Genomic DNA, 27,362 nt, shown 5'->3' with positions numbered 1-27,362 from the left:
GGGAAATCACATGCAAGTTTTCTGAGATGAATAGGGCCCCATTTATACTTGGGGCAGTATGTCATGTTGTGTTGCACAAAAATGCTGCATCCCATTGCAGAAGTAGTGATCGCCCTCTGGAGCTATCACACTGAACACGGTGTGACGAGTTGCGGCAGGCTCTGTCACAGCACCGCAAGAGTTACCTTTGCTTCGTGTGCCATAACCCCAGAAGCGAGGCATACTTTCAATGGAAATTATGCCTCACTGATTTTGTTGCACCGTGGCTATAAAGCGCAGTGCATCTTATCGGGAGTGGTGCGGTGCGATTGTTAAGGATTGCATCACACCTAGTGTAAAAGGGGCCTTAAAGGGCATGTCATTTTATAAGGATTTTTATGTTCATTTTCGCATGCAGTTTTTTGCAATATCCCTAATTTACATGTTCCCTTTGAAGACAACATGACAAGTTCCTGTAAGCTCCGGTATGAGAACACGCATGAAAAATCACATTGTATGCTATTTTTCATATTGAATGCAATACATTGTATACGGAATGTGGAAAAATGCAGCAGGCTGTCAGTGTTTTTCTCACATACAGTCACAAACAAACATTTTCATGAAATGAAAACTAGCCAATTCACAATCATTGGTTTTCATACAAATGTGAAAATTGTACCAATGGAAACTTAGCCTATGTCTCACACATCTGTGATCTGGGAAAATGGAAAGATCACAATCGAATACCTTTCACAAATAATCATATGTCTCTACCAAAGTGTAAGGCCAGTTTTGGACCATACAATTAATTATCTTAACACCAGTACGTCTTTGAGATGCGGAAGTAAACCAAAGTGCTCATAACATCCCCTTGAAATCACCGGTAGAGTGTCTGATCTAAATGTAGGCACTGTCCTTGCTGGGATTTGAATTTAACACTGCAAGTAGAGACTCTTATAACCTATGCCACTGTGCCACCTTGATAGTATTGATACCACACATAGCAATTGGCAAGATTGTGATTGGGGTGAGAAGAGTTATTAACTTACGGAGTCTATGAAATAAAATTAATTTAGATACAATTGTTGTGCATGTTTAAATGTTTGGGAGGGAGGGAGGCCACCTAAAAAGTATAAAACACTTAAAACAGTGTAAAAGGTAATAGGAACTTACCTCAGGATGACAATGGTAAAAAAAAATAGGTATTTGTAAAAAACAAAACAAAAACAAAAAACAGACAATGCATTTCACAGGAGTCAACCCGCTTCCTCAGGTCAGTAAATAGTGTCTAAGGGAAGTATCACACAGCTTGGAGCACCTCCAAGCTGTGTGATACTTGCCCTTAGATTTTTTTTTATATCAGTAAGAAATTTTAAACTAATTTATTTTAGTCCGCAGAAATGTTTTATAAGCAATTCTGAAGACAGGGTAATATTTTTAAACCATCCCTGCATGTTTTACCTGTAGACAGCAAGCAGCTACTCCATCCCCAGAGTGTTTGTAAAATACTGTAACTTATGTCTTGGTCCACACATGCTGCTAATCAGTGGCCACAAAGGAACATATTATTTTAAATGTTGAATGTATTAGAAAAATAAGGAGGCCATCAAGAGATGTGTAATTTTTATTTATTTATTTTTAACAGTAGTGACACTAATTTATAACGAATGAGACACAAATATATGATGCATTCTCATTATAATTGGATGGCCTGTAAGACTATAGGTGAACATACAGTAAGTTTTTTTTTCAATTTTTCTTTTACAGTCGACATACTTACTTTTAAATGAGTCACATAAGAAACGAAAGACGCCCATTATAACTGGATGGAATTTATGACTACAAATATATGCACACTATTGCACACAATCTTTTTTTGGAGTGCCTTGCAAGTAAGATTTTAAAACTGAATGGACTTTTTGATTTTATATATATATATATATATATATATTTATATATATATATTTATATATATATATATATATATATATGTATATGTATATATATATATATATACTCGATGGACGTATGTCTTTTTTCAACCATGTAACTATGTATATATATATATATATATATATATATATATATATATATATATATATATATATATATATATATATAAAATATATATATATATATATATATATATATATATATATATATATATATATATATTATATATATATATATATATATATATATATATATATATATATATATATATATATATATTTATATTTATAATGTTTAATATCCAGCGTATTTGAGCAGTATTCTAAGTTTTTGGCAGTGTACAGGAATCAGTCTGACGAAGGCTTCATAGCTACAAGCTTGCTGCTTTTCTTATAAGTTAGCTAATAAATGGTATCGTCCTGATTAAAAAAAAAGTTTTATATATTAAAAATAACAGACACTTTTTATAAATAGATGGACTGTGTGATTATAAATATATTCCAACTAAGTGTCGTGCGTTACCTTTTTTTAATGTTAACAGAAACTTGTAAGGACTTGCACAAGCTAACTCTGTAAGATTTTTCAGTCTCACTGCCTGCTTGTTCTAATATGGTCTAAATGCAGCACGGTGGTATAGAGGCTAGCACACTAACCTTGTAGCGTTTGAGTGCCAGATTTGATTTATCGGCCTGACAATATCTTCATGGAATTTGTATGTTTTGCTTGTGTTTCCTCAGAGCACTTTGATTTCCTCCAACATACTGCAAATATGCTGTTTCCTCCAGTTTTCTCCCATATAGCAAATTTACCAATTGACACTTTTATAAAGTGCCATCTGGCCTGATTGCCACTTTTTTTGATTGTCAAATGTCATTCACCCCTTTCAGTGTTGTTTATTCCATTGGCAAGAATGGAGATGCGTGGTGTTTTTTCCAAACAACCAGTTTTCCATTTTTGCAACTTATTGAGTCTTTAAGAAGTACATGTAAGTGACAGAATGGCTGATATGCAATTAACTTTTTCTCTTGAGTTTTTACTTATCTGATATTTTCCCACCTTGTTACTAAAATGCATTTTAACTACCTGCGGCTGCCGCAGTATAAATCACAGTGGGCAGGGGGCGCTGCGGTTCTGACGGGACGTAAACTCTACGTCCCATTGACCGCGCCCCCCCTCCGCCCGTCCCCGCCGCTGTCGCCGCTAGATCTCCGCTGCAACATACTCTATGACGGCAGAGCACTGTGAGCCGGGCAGGAGCCATTTTCATTGGCTCCTGGCCCTGTCATTCATTTAAGCTGTTCCCATTGGCTTACATCAAGTGACAGGGTCAGGAGCCAATGAAAGCAGCTCCTGACCGGCGCACAACGTTCTGCCATCATACCGACGGCAGAGAGAGCAGCCTGCGGCGGGGACAGAGCGGCGTGACCGTCGGGAGCGGCGGATTTTAGCGGCGATTCGACGGGAAGCGGTGGTTTACTGGACCAGCACCCTCTGGTCCTTAAGGGGGCAGAGGGTGCTGGTCCCAAAGTGGTTAAACCTCCAGCAAGCATGAAAATAATCCAAATAATTTTGATTATACTTTTCCACTTACTTTTTGGTACTGTTTCAATTGCAGGAAAGATGGAATGTCATCTACTAGGAGACAACTTAGGAGAAAAAGTTAATTGAATAAGGGCCAATAAGTCAATGGGCTACTTACCACTACCTTTTCTAGAGAGAAGTAATGATCGTGAGTCATGTCTAGGTAATCTGTTACTACATTTAAAGGACAACTGAAGTGAGAAGGATATGGAGGCTGCCATACTTATATCCTTTTAAGCAATACACATTGCCTGGCTGTCCTGCTGATCTTCTGCCTCTAATACTTGTAGCCATAGACCTTGAGCAATCATGCAGCAGATCAGGTGATTCTCACATGTTTGTTGGATCTGATAAGATTAGGTGCATGCTTGTTTCTGGTGTTATTCAGACCGTTTGCAGCCAAATATATCAGCCTGACTTCCAGGCAACTGGTATTGTTTAAACGGAAATAAATATGTCAGTCTCCATATTCTTCTCACTTCAGTTGTCCTTTAAGTGAAGGGGGCTGAAGATCACCAATGTAGGTTAATTACTGTATGATATTTTGAATCAAGTACAGAATACCAGTGAAGACAATTTGACCACCCTGTTATAAATATAAGGGTATGCATATGTCAATAACATTTCTAAAGGTTGAGAGAAAAAAAATCACCATTTATTTGGGGTCCAATTTTTTGTGTCTAGGCTGCTGCTATGTGTCATTTTGATCTCTTGTTTTAACGTACATAAGAAACTGAAGTGACTTGTAAACATGGCTAGCCAAGGATAGGCTTCCAAATCAATAACACAATCAATCTGATCACACGCTCCACCATAATTTCCCCTATAGAAGAGATTCTATAAGAGAAACTGCTCACCTCTGCTGATGACTTTGCTTGACAGGGAGTACGGAGAACTGGAAAATACTTTCTTGTGGATATTATTGTGACGGGGTGGTGGTGATAATAACAATTAAAGCACATATACCTTCTTTTCTATTCCATAGCCAGGGTGCACTGACAGAGCACTCTCTTTCTGTAGGATGTGATAAATTCTACATGATTTTTGTTTGTGCCTCCCGCCTGTTGGCTCTCAACTCGCAGCCATATGGTGATGAATACAATATTTTGGCCCTTAGTCACGTTTAAGAAACACAGTTTGTGTTTCAGGGAAAATACGATTTGATGCATTTGCCAAACTAGAACACTTCTTCCTGCAGCAAAACTGATTACCTGTACAATAAACTGCAGCTGACACATCAAGGCGGCTATATAATCCAGATGTCCCCAACCTTTGTCAACTCAGAGGCTATAATCAAATACAACAAGGATCTTTGAAGCATATCAAGCAACAAACCTCCAAATCCCTTGTAAGTGATCTATATGTTACAGTGGTATTTTACGTTTGGCTAATTTTTTATCATATGCAATTTCCATTCGATTTTATTCTTCTTTGAGGCAATTTTCGTAAAATAAAAAAAAAGATTATCGGGACAAATGGACAGACTATACAATAGGATATGCTGCTGAATCCTCATTTAATTACTTGTTAAGTGAACCACCACTGATAATGTTGCTTTGTATTTTTAGCTCACTTCCAGTTTGGTCAGGTGATAGGTGCGTAAGACTCTATGATTACTTCCTGCTTTAGCCTGTACAATAAAGTACTCCTTCACAAGTAACTTGCATAGGAGGTGAGTTGTCATAAAGTATTGAAGCACATCTCCCAACTGCGACTTTTTTAGAGAAACAGTCCCTCTTTGGGATCCAAACACCCATGTCCCTCTTTCTTCTTCAACTGTCCCTCTTTTAACTGATATATATCTCATTTTTAAATATTGATTTGAAAGTGTAACGATTGGTGTCAGCACACAGAGAGAATCTGATTATTGATGATCTGCAGAATCATCAACAATACAGATGTATACCTGATTATGGATGATCTGCAGAATCACCAATAATACAAGTATGACTAACCTCTGGACACCTAATGAAGTGTAAGTGTTTGATGTAACTGTAGGCTATCTCCCGTGAGGCGGGAGACACAGGTAGCTCGGCCAGGAACCACCTGAGGGGCAGGTGGCCCTCGGCTGTGCAGGGACTATCTCCTTGAGAGAGGGAATAGAGAGAACCTGGCAACCAGTGACACTTGGTGATCAGATAATAGACTGTACTGCAGCCAGGGGACTCCAGAGGAGTAGAGGCCACTGGCTGCTAGCAGGCCGGACTCTCTGAGGAGCAGCAGTCCTAATAGCTAACTGACACTTGGTGGAATAGTGTCACAGCTAGTACAGATAGACTGAGCACTCAAGGGATGAGTGACAGCCTGGAGGGTCGGGCAGGCCAGGTCGGCAACACACGAGCAGATAAGGTACAGAGACAGAAGGCTGATTCGGTAACCGGGTACAGGCAGGGTTTGGCAACAGGTAGGCAGATATGCAGAGGTACCGAATCAGAAAGCAAAAGAGAGGTCGACAGAGCAAATAGTCATAACAGATATAAAGCACAGTCCTAGTCTGAGGTGTGAGGTCCTTGGCCTCGACACTAGTGTTGGGCGAACACCTAGATGTTCGGGTTCGCGAACGTTCGCCGAACATCGCCGCGATGTTCAGGTGTTCGACCCGAACTCCGAACATAATGGAAGTCAATGGGGACCCGAACTTTTGTGCTTTGTAAAGCTTCCTTACATGCTACATACCCCAAATTTGCAGGGTATGTGCACCTTGGGAGTGGGTACAAGAGGAAAAAAATTTAGCAAAAAGAGCTTATAGTTTTTGAGAAAATCGATTTTAAAGTTTCAAAGGGAAAACTGTCTTTTAAATGCGGGAAATGTCTGTTTTCTTTGCACAGGTAACATGCTTTTTGTCGGCATGCAGTCATAAATGTAATACATATAAGAGGTTCCAGGAAAAGGGACCGGTAACGCTAACCCAGCAGCAGCACACGTGATGGAACAGGAGGAGGGTGGCGCAGGAGGAGAAGGCCACGCTTTGAGACACAACAACCCAGGCCTTGCATGAGGACAAGAAGCGTGCGGATAGCAATTTGCATTTTGTCGCCATGCAGTCATAAATTTAATACAGATGAGAGGTTCAATAAACAGGGACCGGAAACGCTAACCCATCACAGATGTTCATTGTTCATGTTACTTGGTTGGGGTCCGGGAGTGTTGCGTAGTCGTTTCCAATCCAGGATTGATTCATTTTAATTTGAGTCAGACGGTCTGCATTTTCTGTGGAGAGGCGGATACGCCGATCTGTGACGATGCCTCCGGCAGCACTGAAACAGCGTTCCGACATAACGCTGGCTGCCGGGCAAGCCAGCACCTCTATTGCGTACATTGCCAGTTTGTGCCAGGTGTCTAGCTTCGATACCCAATAGTTGAAGGGTGCAGATGGATTGTTCAACACAGCTATGCCATCTGACATGTAGTCCTTGACCATCTTCTCCAGGCGATCGGTGTTGGAGGTGGATCTGCACGCTTGCTGTTCTGTGTGCTGCTGCATGGGTGTCAGAAAATTTTCCCACTCCAAGGACACTGCCGATACCATTCCCTTTTGGGCACTAGCTGCGGCTTGTGTTGTTTGCTGCCCTCCTGGTCGTCCTGGGTTTGCGGAAGTCAGTCTGTCGGCGTACAACTGGCTAGAGGAGGGGGAGGATGTCAATCTCCTCTTTAAAGTCTCCACAAGGGCCTGCTGGTATTCTTCCATTTTGACCTGTCGGACTCTTTCTTTAAGCAGTTTTGGAACATTGTGTTTGTACCGTGGATCCAGAAGGGTATAAACCCAGTAATTGGTGTTGTCCAGAATGCGCACAATGCGTGGGTCGCGTTCAATGCAGTCCTAGGCCAAAGAGGTCATAGCCTAGGATCACAAAAACCTGTTTATTTGGGCTATTTCAACGGTAGTGATGGTGACGTACATAAATCTCAGCCATGGCCGTTAGCAACGTCTGAATTTCACGAAATGTCTCATGCAGGTAGAAGACATATTGTTAGACTTGGATTCCAAAGATGGGGTCCCTACATCTCTGCAAACCAGAGTTACAGGGGTTCAAAATTGGTAAAATCCCCCATAGGCTTTCATTGGGCCTCCTATTTACAGTTCCAAAATCTCACATCTTTTCAAAGGGCAATTGATCAGCAGTGGCAAATTTTCTAGCATTGTAGGGACCCTTAGGGGGAACATGACTGGTGAGTTTCGGGCCCCTAGGCCAAAGAGGTCATAGCCTAGGGTCACAAAAACCTGTTTATTTGGGCTATTTCAATGGTAGTGATGGTGACGTACATAAATCTCAGCCATGGCCGTTAGCAACGTCTGAATTTCACGAAATGTCTCATGCAGGTAGAAGACATATTGTTAGACTTGGATTCCAAAGATGGGGTCCCTACATCTCTGCAAACCAGAGTTACAGGGGTCCAAAATTGGTAAAATCCCCTATAGACTTTCATTGCCTCCCTATTTCACTTTCCAAAATCTCACATCTTTTCAAAGGGCAATGGCTCAGCAGTACCAAATTTTCTAGCATTGTAGGGACCCTTAGGGGGAACATGACTGGTGAGTTTCGGGCCCCTAGGCCAAAGAGGTCATAGCCTAGGGTCACAAAAACCTGTTTATTTGGGCTATTTCAATGGTAGTGATGGTGACGTACATAAATCTCAGCCATGGCCGTTAGCAACGTCTGAATTTCACGAAATGTCTCATGCAGGTAGAAGACATATTGTTAGACTTGGATTCCAAAGATGGGGTCCCTACATCTCTGCAAACCAGAGTTACAGGGGTCCAAAATTGGTAAAATCCCCCATAGACTTTCATTGCCTCCCTATTTCACTTTCCAAAATCTCACATCTTTTCAAAGGGCAATGGCTCAGCAGTACCAAATTTTCTAGCATTGTAGGGACCCTTAGGGGGAACATGACTGGTGAGTTTCGGGCCCCTAGGCCAAAGAGGTCATAGCCTAGGGTCACAAAAACCTGTTTATTTGGGCTATTTCAATGGTAGTGATGGTGACGTACATAAATCTCAGCCATGGCCGTTAGCAACGTCTGAATTTCACGAAATGTCTCATGCAGGTAGAAGACATATTGTTAGACTTGTATTCCAAAGATGGGGTCCCTACATCTCTGCAAACCAGAGTTACAGGGGTCCAAAATTGGTAAAATCCCCCATAGACTTTCATTGCCTCCCTATTTCACTTTCCAAAATCTCACATCTTTTCAAAGGGCAATGGCTCAGCAGTACCAAATTTTTTTAGCATTGTAGGGACCCTTAGGGGGAACATGACTGGTGAGTTTCGGGCCCCTAGGCCAAAGAGGTCATAGCCTAGGGTCACAAAAACCTGTTTATTTGGGCTATTTCAATGGTAGTGATGGTGACGTACATAAATCTCAGCCATGGCCATTAGCAACGTCTGAATTTCACGAAATGTCTCATGCAGGTAGAAGACATATTGTTAGACTTGGATTCCAAAGATGGGGTCCCTACATCTCTGCAAACCAGAGTTACAGGGGTCCAAAATTGGTAAAATCCCCCATAGACTTTCATTGCCTCCCTATTTCACTTTCCAAAATCTCACATCTTTTCAAAGGGCAATGGCTCAGCAGTACCAAATTTTCTAGCATTGTAGGGACCCTTAGGGGGAACATGACTGGTGAGTTTCGGGCCCCTAGGCCAAAGAGGTCATAGCCTAGGGTCACAAAAACCTGTTTATTTGGGCTATTTCAATGGTAGTGATGGTGACGTACATAAATCTCAGCCATGGCCGTTAGCAACGTCTGAATTTCACGAAATGTCTCATGCAGGTAGAAGACATATTGTTAGACTTGGATTCCAAAGATGGGGTCCCTACATCTCTGCAAACCAGAGTTACAGGGGTCCAAAATTGGTAAAATCCCCCATAGACTTTCATTGCCTCCCTATTTCACTTTCCAAAATCTCACATCTTTTCAAAGGGCAATGGCTCAGCAGTACCAAATTTTCTAGCATTGTAGGGACCCTTAGGGGGATCATGACTGGTGAGTTTTGCCACTGCTGAGCCATCAGTACCATTAAAATAGCCCAAATAAACAGGTTTTTGTGACCCTAGGCTATGACCTCTTCGGCCTAGGGGCCCGAAACTCACCAGTCATGTTCCCCCTAAGGGTCCCTACAATGCTAGAAAATGTGCCACTGCTGATCAATTGCCCTTTGAAAAGATGTGAGATTTTGGAACTGTAAATAGGAGGCCCAATGAAAGCCTATGGGGGATTTTACCAATTTTGGACCCCTGTAACTCTGGTTTGCAGAGATGTAGGGACCCCATCTTTGGAATACAAGTCTAACAATATGTCTTCTACCTGCATGAGACATTTCGTGAAATTCAGACGTTGCTAACGGCCATGGCTGAGATTTATGTACGTCACCATCACTACCATTGAAATAGCCCAAATAAACAGGTTTTTGTGACCCTAGGCTATGACCTCTTTGGCCTAGGGGCCCGAAACTCACCAGTCATGTTCCCCCTAAGGGTCCCTACAATGCTAGAAAATTTGGTACTGCTGAGCCATTGCCCTTTGAAAAGATGTGAGATTTTGGAAAGTGAAATAGGAAGGCAATGAAAGTCTATGGGGGATTTTACCAATTTTGGACCCCTGTAACTCTAGTTTGCAGAGATGTAGGGACCCCATCTTTGGAATCCAAGTCTAACAATATGTCTTCTACCTGCATGAGACAATTCGTGAAATTCAGACGTTGCTAACGGCCATGGCTGAGATTTATGTACGTCACCATCACTACCATTGAAATAGCCCAAATAAACAGGTTTTTGTGACCCTAGGCTATGACCTCTTTGGCCTAGGGGCCCGAAACTCACTAGTCATGTTCCCCCTAAGGGTCCCTACAATGCTAGAAAATGTGCCACTGCTGATCAATTGCCCTTTGAAAAGATGTGAGATTTTGGAACTGTAAATAGGAGGCCCAATGAAAGCCTATGGGGGATTTTACCAATTTTGAACCCCTGTAACTCTGGTTTGCAGAGATGTAGGGACCCACATCTTTGGAATACAAGTCTAACAATATGTCTTCTACCTGCATGAGACATTTCGTGAAATTCAGACGTTGCTAACGGCCATGGCTGAGATTTATGTACGTCACCATCACTACCATTGAAATAGCCCAAATAAACAGGTTTTTGTGACCCTAGGCTATGACCTCTTTGGCCTAGGGGCCCGAAACTCACCAGTCATGTTCCCCCTAAGGGTCCCTACAATGCTAGAAAATGTGCCACTGCTGATCAATTGCCCTTTGAAAAGATGTGAGATTTTGGAACTGTAAATAGGAGGCCCAATGAAAGCCTATGGGGGATTTTACCAATTTTGGACCCCTGTAACTCTGGTTTGCAGAGATGTAGGGACCCCATCTTTGGAATACAAGTCTAACAATATGTCTTCTACCTGCATGAGACATTTCGTGAAATTCAGACGTTGCTAACGGCCATGGCTGAGATTTATGTACGTCACCATCACTACCATTGAAATAGCCCAAATAAACAGGTTTTTGTGACCCTAGGCTATGACCTCTTTGGCCTAGGGGCCCGAAACTCACCAGTCATGTTCCCCCTAAGGGTCCCTACAATGCTAGAAAATTTGGTACTGCTGAGCCATTGCCCTTTGAAAAGATGTGAGATTTTGGAAAGTGAAATAGGAAGGCAATGAAAGTCTATGGGGGATTTTACCAATTTTGGACCCCTGTAACTCTAGTTTGCAGAGATGTAGGGACCCCATCTTTGGAATCCAAGTCTAACAATATGTCTTCTACCTGCATGAGACATTTCGTGAAATTCAGACGTTGCTAACGGCCATGGCTGAGATTTATGTACGTCACCATCACTACCATTGAAATAGCCCAAATAAACAGGTTTTTGTGACCCTAGGCTATGACCTCTTTGGCCTAGGGGCCCGAAACTCACCAGTCATGTTCCCCCTAAGGGTCCCTACAATGCTAGAAAATGTGCCACTGCTGATCAATTGCCCTTTGAAAAGATGTGAGATTTTGAAACTGTAAATAGGAGGCCCAATGAAAGCCTATGGGGGATTTTACCAATTTTGAACCCCTGTAACTCTGGTTTGCAGAGATGTAGGGACCCCATCTTTGGAATACAAGTCTAACAATATGTCTTCTACCTGCATGAGACATTTCGTGAAATTCAGACGTTGCTAACGGCCATGGCTGAGATTTATGTACGTCACCATCACTACCATTGAAATAGCCCAAATAAACAGGTTTTTGTGACCCTAGGCTATGACCTCTTTGGCCTAGGACTGCATTGAACGCGACCCACGCATTGTGCGCATTCTGGACAACACCAATTACTGGGTTTATACCCTTCTGGATCCACGGTACAAACACAATGTTCCAAAACTGCTTAAAGAAAGAGTCCGACAGGTCAAAATGGAAGAATACCAGCAGGCCCTTGTGGAGACTTTAAAGAGGAGATTGACATCCTCCCCCTCCTCTAGCCAGTTGTACGCCGACAGACTGACTTCCGCAAACCCAGGACGACCAGGAGGGCAGCAAACAACACAAGCTGCAGCTAGTGCCCAAAAGGGAATGGTATCGGCAGTGTCCTTGGAGTGGGAAAATTTTCTGACACCCATGCAGCAGCACACAGAACAGCAAGCGTGCAGATCCACCTCCAACACCGATCGCCTGGAGAAGATGGTCAAGGACTACATGTCAGATGGCATAGCTGTGTTGAACAATCCATCTGCACCCTTCAACTATTGGGTATCGAAGCTAGACACCTGGCACAAACTGGCAATGTACGCAATAGAGGTGCTGGCTTGCCCGGCAGCCAGCGTTATGTCGGAACGCTGTTTCAGTGCTGCCGGAGGCATCGTCACAGATCGGCGTATCCGCCTCTCCACAGAAAATGCAGACCGTCTGACTCAAATTAAAATGAATCAATCCTGGATTGGAAACGACTACGCAACACTCCCGGACCCCAACCAAGTAACATGAACAATGAACATCTGTGATGGGTTAGCGTTTCCGGTCCCTGTTTATTGAACCTCTCATCTGTATTAAATTTATGACTGCATGGCGACAAAATGCAAATTGCTATCCGCACGCTTCTTGTCCTCATGCAAGGCCTGGGTTGTTGTGTCTCAAAGCGTGGCCTTCTCCTCCTGCGCCACCCTCCTCCTGTTCCATCACGTGTGCTGCTGCTGGGTTAGCGTTACCGGTCCCTTTTCCTGGAACCTCTTATATGTATTACATTTATGACTGCATGCCGACAAAAAGCATGTTACCTGTGCAAAGAAAACAGACATTTCCCGCATTTAAAAGACAGTTTTCCCTTTGAAACTTTAAAATCGATTTTCTCAAAAACTATAAGCTCTTTTTGCTAAAAATTTTTTCCTCTTGTACCCACTCCCAAGGTGCACATACCCTGTAAATTTGGGGTATGTAGCATATAAGGAGGCTTTACAAAGCACGAAAGTTCGGGTCCCCATTGACTTCCATTATGTTCGGAGTTCGGCCCGAACCCGAACATCTAGATGTTCGCCCAACACTACACGTGACCCGTTCGGCCAATCACAGCGCTAGCCGACCGTTCGGGTAACGTTCGGCCATGCGCTCTTAGTTCGGCCATATGGCCGAACAGTTTGGCCGAACACCATCAGGTGTTCGGCCGAACTCGAACATCACCCGAACAGGGTGATGTTCTGCAGAACCCGAACAGTGGCGAACACTGTTCGCCCAACACTACTCGACACCCAGGAACTAGTCTAGAGAATAACTCAGCAATGACACAGTAATCCTAAGCTTGGGTGTGAGGTCCTTGGTCTCAACACCCCAGAACTGGTCTAAAGTATAACACAGTAATGACTCAATGATCCTAAGCTTGGGTGTGAGGTCCTTGGTCTCAACACCCCGGAACTGGTCTAAAGTATAACACAGCAATGACACAGTGATCCTAAGCTTGGGTGTGAGGTCCTTGGTCTCAACACCCCGGAATTGGTCTAAAATATAACACAGCAGTAATCTGGCTAAGTGTGAATTCCCAGGTCCACCTGGTTCTATCACACTGTGGGATCTGACTGAGGTCTGAGTGCTCACACGTAAGTATTCGCAATGGCAACCAACCAGAGACTGACCAGCAAGATCTATATATACTGCAGCGCTCCTCCACGCCGCCCTGCGCCACTCAGCCAATCAGTAACCGTGCTGGGATCAGCTGATCGACCTGATCAGCTGATCTCTCTCCTACTGGCATAAAGGGCTTGCCTTCTAGCGCGCGCACGCGTAGCTCTCCATCTGTGTGCACTAGAAGGCCCAGGCAAACCAGACGCATGCTGCTGTGTGGAAACCGCTGGTCTGAACGCGGAGACAGCCGCCCCGCTGCCAGACCGCGTGGCAGCATCTCTGCAATCCATTAGAGAAAGAAAAACATTGATGACTAAAAGGACTAGTGTGGTTTGAATTATAAAAAAACATATTTTGCTTATGAATTCTTTGTGGTATGTGTGACCATATGGTGGGCATGTCTTACCACTTGCCGACCGCCTACTATCTATGGGCGGCGGCAACGTGGCTCCCTCAGGACCGCGTAACACCAGTCGGCGACTGCACCTGGGGGACTGATTAACCTGGGATTGCGCGCAGGGATGCGCGCATCCGCCGGCATTAGGCACCGCCCACCCGCGACATCAACCCGCCGGCCAATTAGCAGTGCCAGGGTTGTTAACCTTCCGATCTCGCCGTTAGTAATGTATAATACACTTTGTTATGTATACAAAGTGTATTATACAGGCTGCCTCCTACCTTGGTGGTCCCAGTGATCGAGCGACCACCAGGGGAGGAGGCAGCCCTTGTAGTAATTACATACACACACTGATCCTGCCCCACCTGCCCCCTGATCGTCCACAGCACCCCTCAGACCCCCCCTGATCACCCCCTCAGACTGTTTGCACCCAATCACCCCCTAATCACCTATCAATCACCCCCTGTCACTATGTCAATGCAATATTTTATATTAGGTCCTAAACTTCCCCCTGGGGGCTCCTGATCACCTCCCACACCCTCAGATCCTCCCCAGACCCCCCCCCCCCCTGTGTACTATATACATCTATTCTCCCCTGTAATCATCCACTGATCACCTCTCAAGCACCCATCAATCACCCCCTGTCACTGCCACCCATCAGATCAGACCCTAACCTGCCCCTTGCGGTCACATGATCACCCGCCCACACCCTCAGATCGCCCGCAGATCCGCCCTCAGATCACCTCCCAAGTGCATTGTTTACATCTGTTCTCCCCTCTAATCACCCACTGATCACCCATCAATCACCCCCTGTCACCACCTCTCACTGCTACCCATCAGATCAGACCCTAATCTGCCCCTTGCGGGCACCCAAACACCGGCCCATACCCGTAGATCGCTCTCAGACACCCCCCCCCCCCCCCCCCGATGACCTCCCCAGTGCGTTATTTACATCTGTTCCCCTCTAATCAGGGTCGTGCCGAGGCATAGGCTGGAGAGGCTCCAGCCTCAGGGCGCAGTGTAGGAGGGGGTGCAGAATTCATTCAGCTGTCATTCCTAATTGAGTTTGAAGCAGAAAGAAATAAGAAAAGGGGATACATGGCAGTGAATGCAAGCCAGATAACTAGATATTAAGGTGTTGGGGAGGTTGTGGGCCCTGGGGCACCTCTTAGTCTAATAGCAATCAGTGTGTGACGGCTGGGGTGGGAGGGATGGAGGGGCGCACTTTGGTGTCTCAGCCTTGGGTGCTGGAGGACCTTGTCCCGGCTCTGCCTCTAATCATCCACTGATCACCCATCAATCACCCCCTGTCACTGCTACCCATCAGATCAGACCCTAATCTGCCCCTTGCGGGCACCCAAACACCCACCCACACCCTCAGAGACCCCTCAGACCCTCTGATCACCTCCCCAGTGCATTAATTGCATCTATCCTCCCCTCTAATCACCCACTGAGACACCCATCAATCACCTCCTGTCACTACCTGTCACCCCTAGCACTCCTACCCAACAGATCAGGCCCTAATCTGCCCCCTGCGGGCTTCTGATCACCCGACCACCCCCACAGAACCCCCCGATCACCCCCCTGTCACTATCCTAGTGATCTAAAAACAGTGATCAGTGAAAACTGTTAACAGTTAGGCCAGTTATTTAGCTAGGGCCCTTCGTTGGGTAGTTAGCGTCAGTTAGTACCCAGCCCACCACACCGCAGTCACTAATTAGTTGCTGATTAGCATCATCACTGTCGCTAATTAGCATTGCTACTATATAGTATCTGTAAGTGATCATTACTGGTGTAAGTGATCATTTACAGAGATATACAGAGATATTTCTCTCACCCAGCATGGGTATGTGTAAAAATACACCCCAAAACACATTATACTGTTTCTCCTGAGTACGGTGATACCACATGTGTGACACTTTTTTGCAGCCTAGGTGCGCTAAGGTGCCCAAAGTCCTATGAGCATCTTTAGGCTTTACAGGGGTGCTTACAATTTAGCAGTAAACAAACCCCAAACATGACCCCATTTTGGAAATTAGACACCCCAAAGTATTCAGAGAGGGGCATGGTGAGTCTGTGGCAGATTCCTTTTTTTGTCACAAGTTTAGCAGAAATGGAAACTTTTTTTTATGTAATTTTTTTGTCACAAAGTGTCATTTTCCGCTAACTTGTGACAAAAAATAAAATATTCTATGAACTCACCATGCCTCTTAGTGAATACTTTGGGATGTCTTTTTTCCAAAATGGGGTCATTTGGGGGGTATTTATACTATCCTGGAATTCTAGCACCTCATGACACATGACAGGTGCTCAGAAAAGTCAGAGATGCTTCAAACTGGGGAAATTCACTTTTTGCACTATAGATTGTAAACGCTATAACTTTTACCCAAACAAAAAAAGAAATCCAATAAGTGTCTATTTATTGATTAAAGACATGTAGCAAAATAAATTTAGACAAACATTTATATAGAAATTTTACTTTATTTAAAAAAAAATGTCAGCAAAGAAAGTAAAAAAAAAATCATTTTTTGACAAAATACATGTCTTTTTTGATGAATATAATAAAAAGTAACAATCACAGCAGCAATCAAATAGCACCGAAAGAAAGCTGTATTAGTGACAAGAAAAGGAGGTAAAATTCATTTAGATAGTAGGCTGTATGACCGAGCAATAAACTATTACAGCTGCAGTGGTCTGAATAGAAAAAAAGTGTCTGGTCCTTAAAGAGAAACTCCGACCCAAAATTGAACTTTATCCCAATCAGTAGCTGATACCCCCTTACATGAGAAATCTATTCCTTTTCAGAAACAGACCATCAGTGGGCGCTGTATGACTGATATTGTGGTGAAACCCCTCCCACAAGTAACCCCTCCCACAAGAAAAGTTGGAACTTTTGTGGGAAATAGTTGTTTACAGCTGTTTCCAACTGCCAAAAACCATGCAGCAGCTACATCACCTGCCAACAGTAAAATGTTCACTGGAGTTCCTCTTTAAGGGGTTTTAAGGCTGCAGTCCTTAAAGGGGAACTGAAGAGAGAGGTATATGGAGGCTGTCATGTTTATTTCCTTTTAGACAATACCAGTTGCCTGGCAGCCCTGCTGATCCTCTGCCTCTAATACTATTAGCCATAGCCCCTGAACAAGCATGCAGCAGATCAGGTGTTTCAGTGGTGCAGACTTATAAGTCTGATCTGACAAGACTAGCTGCATGCTTGTTTCTGGTTTTAATCAGATACTACTGCAGAGAAATAGACCAGCAGGGCTGCCAGGCAACTGGTATTGATTAAAAGGAAATAAACATGACAGCCTCCATATACCGCTCTCTTCAGTTCCCCTTTAAGTGGTTAAAGGTGTCCCTCTCTTACTTCAAAAGGTTGACAGGTATGCTGAAGGCTCCATATTTAGGGGACTTGGCTAGCTAATTTTGACCTTTGAGAAACATGATGGCTATCTGATATTTTGGAAAGGGTTGTGTTCCCTAATTATGTCATTTGGGGAACACGCTGCCTTAATTATGTTAATTGGGGGTAACTGTGATGAGTTTCCTCTGGGCATACCTACAGCAAAAAAACATACAGGTAGGTTCATTTCCACAAAAATTGGCCTTGTTCTTTAATACGGACATATGACCATGACATGGATTAGATTGTGTGTCCCTCAAGGGAGAGTTAGTGAGTGACATGTCTATTTACTCTGTAAAGAGCTGTGGAAGATATCAGAGCTTTATACTGTACAGGTATTTATAAATATTGATGGTTTTGGACATGGCCTGGGAAGAGTTTAGAGCGGGGCATGGGCGGGGCCAGTGTACCTATTTTTCTTTAGGAAATGTTGGCAGGTATGTGGCATGTCTTTTATTTTTAGCACATTTGCTGCTTTCTCAGCTCACAGAGATAGTTTAGGTAGCATATGTGTATTGGCCAGAGTTGCAGACTAGCAGCTGAACTCAAATAAATTTGAAACCCACCTAAACCCAGCAGGACTAGAGCCTGAACTGTCTGAATGTGCAAAAGTAATGTCCCTCCGTTCCAGCGCTGTCAGCTGCCGAAGATCCGCCAGGGTTTCAGGATCATAACAATCCTGTGTGAGTCTCGTGCAGTTGCGGTTTTCCTTCGGGCTCTGGCAGAAATAGCCGAGCACAAATTAATCCGCTCTACTGTGCAGGCGCAGGCACTTAAATCCCACAACAGCCTTACCAGTACATTAACCATCTAATCCAGCTGTCTGCTGTGTGTATGTATGTGCTTCCGTCCTGTACATGCCCCCTCCTGCCCCACTCCTCTCTGATTGGCCGCAGCGTTGTGCCTGTCTTCCCCACAAACTGATTGGATGGCGTATGTGTGTGCAGAGGAATGGGAGCTGTGTGTTGTGAAAAAATGCACTATCCAGAGAGATTGTGTGTGCACATCTGCCCCACCCAGCATAGTGTGCGCCACCAGCTAGTAAGTAATAATTGAGCTAAGCAGTAGTAAGTGGCTCCATCCACAGACCCTGCTGTTAGTTCCTTCAACTGAGCTTCTTCTGGTATCTTTTGTGGAAGGTAACACAAAAGGTAACATATATAAATTGTGTTCTATGCTATTAGGTTGTATTTAAAACTGTGCCAGGTATTAGACTTTCAGCTAATAGGCAACTTTATTATCATTATTTTATAATGACAAGTGCACATTAGGCAGTATGCACTGTTAAATTGTAAAAAAACGTTTTGTAAACATAATCTCTATTTTCAAACATCAATATGATCAGATAGTAAGCGAGCCTTCTTACAAAAAGACATTGTAGAAAGCAAACACATGAAAGAATACATTGCATGCTCTCATAACCATGGTGGCTAGATAGAGGAGCACTGCATGTTGTCTTTTGGCGCAACTAGTATTATCTTATTGCAGACTTCTCTATAGTCACTGGCAGTGGTATGTAGACCAAGTAATAATATTCTCTCTAAACCTCCAGGAATTCTGTAGAAATCAATAAAAAAGAGACTGAAATCTTGTTGTGTCGGAATGTGGGCTGGCGTATTCTAAAGCTCTTACAGATCTGATTTACATATAAATATAATGCATGTTGAAAAGGGGTGAAAAAAAGCTTAGAAGAACATTAAGCCCCAGCTCATGCTTTGAGAGATTGTGCACAATTAAACAGAAAGTGTATTTGTATGTAAATTTCATTTGGATGTAACAGAAACTCTCAAATATCTGAAGGCTGCTAGATTTTCACATTTAAATGTCTTCATCTTTTACACTTAGTCCTTTCTCCCTCAAAAAAAACCCTTATTACGGTGTGATCTGACTTGCCCTATCCTTTTAGGCTGCTTGGCATGGCATTTGATGTTGGCGTATCATTGTGCTTATGAGACTGAAATGATGTCATTCAAGATTTGCAGACAAAAAAAGGACATCAAAGCAATGTTCCATGAGTGATTACAAGACGGTGTTCCGTCAAACATCCAGCTCAGAGGATTAGAGATGGAATCGTTGTCTGGCAAAATAAGGTCCATTGTGTTAGGGTGCAATATTGAGCCCCAGCAAGGTAACCCTATTAACGGGCACAAACTGTTCTTAGAACTATCTTCTTTCTGAGCGATGGGAACAAGCATTTGCAGAAGCCCGTTTTTTACATTAGCCCATAATATATAATCCTAAGACATTGCAGCGAAGTAGACAATTAATACACGTGTGGAGATCCTCTATAAGGATTTAGTCTCACGACCCTTGTACAACATTGCAGAGTATAAGGTAAAACAGTCCATAAAGATGCACACAATATGTTGCATTATACCCATTTCAGTATATAGAACAGAATATATAAGTTGTGGCGCTGAAATTTTCTAATTTAATCTTGTAGGCTGCAGCGGTATTCAAGGGGTTAAACTCTCATCCCCACCCAAAATTATATATAAATAGAAAAATAGATACCTGCGCCTTCAAAAGTTTCTACTAAAGTACTTTAATAATAGAATAAAATGACAATAAAACATATTAAAATGACACTTCATGCACACACGCATACAGATCTCTTTTGCCACTCAGTTTCCAACACTCCCTCCTTGGTAATCTCCTCTGAAGGCAACACACCTGTCTATCAGTAGTGCACTATTGAATCGGTCTCATATAACTCTAAACCAAATAGATTTCCATATGGATAACTTGGCAGCAGAGCTAGGATCTTCAAAACCGCTTTGGCCGCGTCTTGAGTACTTTAACTGCGTTTTTCACGCGTTCTAGAGACCTTTGCATCAATGAATATATGTAACAGCAGATTCCAGAATACACTTTAAAAGCTGGCAGCGGGATCTTCCATACAACAACAGGACTCAACAGGCACTTTTATCCCATAGTGGCAATTGGCATTAATGTAAAAGCGTTTTCAGCAGCAGAAACCTTTCTTATACCAGCAAAGCACAATGATCAGCCAGACGGCTAAGTCTTTCATATAACACAGATCCCGAGAGGTACTTGTAGTCCGCCACAGCGGATTGACTACAGTGACGATAGTGTTCAAAATCAGGGTATTCTTAGCATAAAGAATAGTAGACAACTCACGAAACTCCTGGATGTGCGGAGATAGGCAGTGGTTTTCAAAAGTCCGTGTGGTCTTACATGAAGCAGTGAGTCCCGGCTGGTGACTCTCCAAAAGATGTTACAAGCTTTGTTGCCAGATAGACCCAAGGGCATACAGGAACCCCGGCGCTGTCTGCCGGAAGTTCGGGTGACGTCACCACAAGTTTGCAGCCAATTCGCTTACTAGTTTCGGTAGGTCTGCCTACCTTCTTCAGAGCTGGCTCTCATTGGGTCTCCCGTTCTTTTAACCTTCTACCTTAACTCCACCCTCCAGCTTCGTTCCTTCCCACACTTCAAATTCTCCGTTCTTTTTCATTACTCTATTAATTCAATCAAACGCAAATAATTCAACATCAGAGTTCAAACCCCGTGGGGCCAAACAATCTAGCGTATATATCCAGTGCGTCTCAGCCCTGGACATTTTTTTAATAAAATCTCCTCCTCTCCAATCTTTTGCTATTTTCTGAATGGCATAAAAGCTAAATGTCTGCAGACTACTGCCGTGGTGTTCCATATAGTGCTTACTCAATGGGTGCTTGGTACTTTTCTTCCTGATATTATTTACATGCTCCCCAATCCTATCCAGGAGCTTCCGCTTAGTTCTCCCCACATACTGTTTATGACAGCCACATTCTATAATATAGATAACACCAGTTGTATTACAGTCCATTTTATCAGTTATATTGAATTCCTCCCCTGTAACATAAGATTTGAAATTCTCAACCGGTGCTGCATACTTGATGTTCCTGCAGGGTTTACAGAAGCCACATCTTCTAAAGGACCCACTTACTTTTGTTTTAGTCCTTTGCTGTGACACAGTGGGTGCAATCATGCTCTTAATATTAGGAGCCTTTTTAACCCATTCAGGTTCCGTGGTTTTCACGAGAGAAATGTTCACCTCCCATTCATTAGCCTATAACTTTATCACTACTTATCACAATGAACTGATCTATATCTTGTTTTTTCCGCCACCAATTAGGCTTTCTTTGGGGGGTACATTTTGCTAAGAGCCACTTTACTGTAAACGCATTTTAACAGGAAGAATAAGAAAAAAATGGAAAAATTCATTATTTCTCAGTTTTCAGCCATTATAGTTTTAAAATAATACATGCCTCCATAATTAAAACTCACGTATTGTATATGCCCATATGTCCCGGTTATTACACCGTTAAAATTATGTCCCTATCACAATGTATGGCGACAATATTTTATTTGGAAATAAAGGTGCATTTTTTCCATTTTGCATCTATCACTATTAACAAGTTTAAAATAAAAAAAATATAGAAATATTTCATCTTTACATTGATATTTAAAAAGTTTTGACCCTTAGGTAAATATTTACATGTTTTTTTTTTTTTATTGTAATGGTTTTTTTTATTTATAGTAAACATTTTATTTGGGTAGTTTTGGGAGGGTGGGGGGTAAACAATAGATTTATAATGTAAATGAGTGTTGATTTTAATTTATTTTCATTTTCAGGTGCAGTATTACTTTTTGGCCACAAGATGGCGGCCATGAATTTGTTTACATGACGTCACTCTAAGCGTAACACACGCTTAGAGTGGCGCATCAGGAAGGGAACGGCCAGAAAAGGCGCAGCTTCCGAGAGAAGCTGTCGCTTTTTCAGCGGGGGAGAGGAATCAGTGATCGGGCTTCATAGCCCGATATATTGATTCCCTGACTACCGAATCCGCGGCCGGGAGTGCGCATGCACGCGCGCGATCGGCCGCGGGGGCGCGCGGTAGCGCACATGGTTTCTGGACGTAGTTTCTACGTCCAGAAACCAAAATAGGTTAAAGACAAACCTAGGTCTGTCGATCAAAATCCCATTCAGAGTTTTGTCTTGCTGTATGATGTGCCAGTATTTTTCCACTGATTTCTTAATATATTTAGACTGTTGGTTATATTGCAGCTTAATACATAAAGGTGGAGTTTCCACACTTTTCTCTTTTACTACTAGGAGATCCTCTCTTACATAGTTTTTCACTAATTCTGCTGTCTCTTCCAACCCATCAACATCATACCTCTTCTCAATGAATCGTTTTTTTATAACTTCTACCTGATTTTCATAATCTAACACTTCTGTACAATTCCTCCTAATACGTGTAAACTGGTTTTTTGGAATGTTGGTTAACCATTTCAATAGATGGCAGCTATCCCTCAATATATAACTGTTAGTGTCGACCTTCTTAAAAAAGGTCTTAGTTTTAATTCTTCCCTCCTCCACAAAAATAGTCAAATCCAGATAGTTTACTTCACTAGCACTATACTCACACACAAATGTCAAGTTATATTCATTACTCATATTCAGCCAACCTATGAATTCCTTCAGACTTTCCTCCCCCCTTTCCAAATAAACAATGTATCGTCAATAAAACGTTTCCATAGGACGAGGTCCGCTCCGGGGCCCTCCGGTCCACCCAACATTAATTCCTCCCAATATGCCATAAATAAATTAGCGAACCCCGGAGCGAACCTCGTTCCCATGGCTGTCCCGACCCTCTGTAGGTAATACTCGGATTCATAATTGAAATAGTTGTGAGACAATATGAACATTATGGCCTCTAATATGAACTCTATTTGATCATCCGGAATTTCGGTCAAATTTTTCAAAAAGTGCCTAACTGCTTTCACCCCCATATCATGTTTAATCACAGTATACAATGAACTTATGTCTGCCACGCACAGCAGGTATCCCTCCTTCCATTCACAGCCCTCTAGAATTCGCAAAATATGTCCAGTATATCTCACATAGGACTCGGTTTGAACCACAGCTTTCTGTAAAAACCTATCTACGTATTCTGACAAATTGGATGTGAGTGACCCAATCCCGGAGATTATCGGTCTCCCGGGAGGGTCAATGATCTTCTTGTGGATCTTCGGGAGATGGTAATATACAGGTAATCGGGGGTGTGACTGCATTATGTATTGATATTCTTTTTCAGATAAAATCCCTTTTTCTTTCCCTTTATCTAACAACATTTTCAGTTCTTTTTGGTAACGTAAACAGGGGTCCCTTTTTAAACTCTCGTAGGTATTCCTGTCTGTTAACTGCCGTTGTGCTTCATTAATATACTCCTCCACATCTTGTATCACCACCCCTCCCCCCTTATCTGCTGGCCAAATAATAATCCTGGGATCCTCCCATAATGTCCTCATAGCTTTCTTTTCACCTCCCGTTAAGTTCGAACCTTTATTAATCCTCATCTTTCTAATATCATTCAGGACCATTGTTTCAAAAGTTAACATAGAATCACTCATTTCATGTCTCGGATTAAATTTAGATTTTTCTTTGAGGTCTGTATGGATGAAGTGATCTGTCTCTACTTCCTGTGTGGGTTTTTTTTAAACAAAATGCTTCTTTAAGCAAAGTTGTCTCATATATTTCTTATGGGGGTGAAAGCAGTTAGGCACTTTTTGAAAAATTTGACCGAAATTCCGGATGATCAAATAGAGTTCATATTAGAGGCCATAATGTTCATATTGTCTCACAACTATTTCAGTTATGAATCCGAGTATTACCTACAGAGGGTCGGGACAGCCATGGGAACGAGGTTCGCTCCGGGGTTCGCTAATTTATTTATGGCATATTGGGAGGAATTAATGTTGGGTGGACCGGAGGGCCCCGGAGCGGACCTCGTCCTATGAAATCGTTTTATTGACGATACATTGTTTATTTGGAAAGGGGGGGAGGAAAGTCTGAAGGAATTCATAGGTTGGCTGAATATGAGTAATGAATATAACTTGACATTTGTGTGTGAGTATAGTGCTAGTGAAGTAAACTATCTGGATTTGACTATTTTTGTGGAGGAGGGAAGAATTAAAACTAAGACCTTTTTTAAGAAGGTCGACACTAACAGTTATATATTGAGGGATAGCTGCCATCTATTGAAATGGTTAACCAACATTCCAAAAAACCAGTTTACACGTATTAGGAGGAATTGTACAGAAGTGTTAGATTATGAAAATCAGGTAGAAGTTATAAAAAAACGATTCATTGAGAAGAGGTATGATGTTGATGGGTTGGAAGAGACAGCAGAATTAGTGAAAAACTATGTAAGAGAGGATCTCCTAGTAGTAAAAGAGAAAAGTGTGGAAACTCCACCTTTATGTATTAAGCTGCAATATAACCAACAGTCTAAATATATTAAGAAATCAGTGGAAAAATACTGGCACATCCTACAGCAAGACAAAACTCTGAATGGGATTTTGATCGACAGACCTAGGTTTGTCTTTAAGAAGGCTCCTAATATTAAGAGCATGATTGCACCCACTGTGTCACAGCAAAGGACTAAAACAAAAGTAAGTGGGTCCTTTAGAAGATGTGGCTTCTGTAAACCCTGCAGGAACATCAAGTATGCAGCACGGGTTGAGAATTTCAAATCTTATGTTACAGGGGAGGAATTCAATATAACTGATAAAATGGACTGTAATACAACTGGTGTTATCTATATTATAGAATGTGGCTGTCATAAACAGTATGTGGGGAGAACTAAGCGGAAGCTCCTGGATAGGATTGGGGAGCATGTAAATAATATCAGGAAGAAAAGTACCAAGCACCCATTGAGTAAGCACTATATGGAACACCACGGCAGTAGTCTGCAGACATTTAGCTTTTATGCCATTCAGAAAATAGCAAAAGATTGGAGAGGAGGAGATTTTATTAAAAAAAGGTCCAGGGCTGAGACGCACTGGATATATACGCTAGATTGTTTGGCCCCACGGGGTTTGAACTCTGATGTTGAATTATTTGCGTTTGATTGAATTGATAGAGTAATGAAAAAGAACGGAGAATCTGAAGTGTGGGAAGGAACGAAGCTGGAGGGTGGAGTTAAGGTAGAAGGTTAAAAGAACGGGAGACCCAATAAGAGCCAGCTCTGAAGAAGGTAGGCGGACCTACCGAAACTAGTAAGCGAATTGGCTGCAAACTTGTGGTGACGTCACCCGAACTTCCGGCAGACAGCGCCGGGGTTCCTGTATGCCCTTGGGTCTATCTGGCAACGAAGCTTGTAACATCTTTTGGAGAGTCACCGGCCGGGACTCACTGCTTCATGTAAGACTACACAGACTTTTGAAAACCACTGCCTACCTCCGCACATCCAGGAGTTTCGTGAGTTGTCTACTATTCTTTATGCTAAGAATACCCTGATTTTGAACACTATCGTCACTGTAGTCAATCCGCTGTGGCGGACTACAAGTACCTCTCGGGATCTGTGTTATATGAAAGACTTAGCCGTCTGGCTGATCATTGTGCTTTGCTGGTATAAGAAAGGCTTCTGCTGCTGAAAACGCTTTTACATTAATGCCAATTGCCACTATGGGATAAAAGTGCCTGTTGAGTCCTGTTGTTGTATGGAAGATCCCGCTGCCAGCTTTTAAAGTGTATTCTGGAATCTGCTGTTACATATATTCATTGATGCAAAGGTCTCTAGAACGCGTAAAAAACGCAGTTAAAGTACTCAAGACGCGGCCAAAGCGGTTTTGAAGATCCTAGCTCTTCTGCCAAGTTATCCATATGGAAACCTATTTGGTTTAGAGTTATATGAGACCGATTCAATAGTGTACTATTGATAGACAGGTGTGTTGCCTTCAGAGGAGATTAACAAGGAGGGAGTGTTGGAAACTGAGTGGCAAAAGAGATCTGTATGCGTGTGTGCATGAAGTGTCATTTTAATATGTTTTATTGTCATTTTATTCCATTATTAAAGTACTTTAGTAGAAACTATTGAAGGCGCAGGTATCTATTTTTCTATTTATATACCATTTCAGTATATGTCTGTCACCACTGTCCTAGTGGCCTGACCGCACTTAGCCTTCTAAACGGTGCCAGCGCACAGATCGTGCGAACTCTGGTCGCAGTCAATGCGCAGGAACCGTTAAGAATTAGCCGCAGACAAACCAGAAGGGAGCCTGTGAGATACGGGTATTTACAACTCGCACACGATTCAGGGTATACTGCCACCACCGCGGTTACCATGGGACCGAGGAGCCCACTGACTGACTAATCCTGCGAATAAAACGGTTAAACACACGATATTCTGTCTAGCCAACAACAAACAAACAGTAGCGTATCTTCAGAGACCCGGGATCAGTTCTGTGTGTGCTGATAAGCAGGGTAGCGGACAGTGAATGACTTGGAGAAAGTCGTTTATTCACGCAATATAAATAATTAATATATAAAGACAATTATTAAAATCACAATTATTAAGACAGTAATAGCCAGTATGAAATAAAAAGGGAGAAAATACTTATGGTTTGTGGAAGTATGTCCTTTTGTGGGAAAATCATAAAGTTCAAGCAAAACGGTTTCAAGTTTTTAAAGCTCTTGGTTTCAATCAAAGTTCAGCAGAATTCTTTGTTCCAGGTTACAGAAGATGCCAATCAAGATGGCCGCTAGCACATGTGTCCTTTGTTTCAGATGGGTCAGCAAAATGGCCACCAGCCCTATGTCCTTTGGCTGGCAGCAGGATGTTCTCAGATGGGTGGAATGGGAGGACTCAAGCCCGCCTGCTGGCTCTGTGCTTTTGATGAAGCTGGTTTGGGGGTGTGGCAATGCCGGCCCCCTCTGAGCTACCAACAAATGACAGTTCATTCCCTCTGAGAGATTTTAGAGCTAAACTTATGAATTGCTGTAACTCCTGAACCATACACGTTATATTTAGGGGGGTAACAGCTTCATACTTGGTGGAAAATACAGATTAATATGATATCCGACATGGCTAGTGCAGCAGATCAGGGTCCTGGGTAGATTCATACCTGGGTTGTGGGGGCCCCGGGCCCCTCTCGACTGG

Source organism: Hyperolius riggenbachi, chromosome 6, assembly GCF_040937935.1.
Source record: "Hyperolius riggenbachi isolate aHypRig1 chromosome 6, aHypRig1.pri, whole genome shotgun sequence".
Taxonomy (NCBI): domain Eukaryota; kingdom Metazoa; phylum Chordata; class Amphibia; order Anura; family Hyperoliidae; genus Hyperolius; species Hyperolius riggenbachi.
This window is presented reverse-complemented; position numbering follows the sequence as displayed.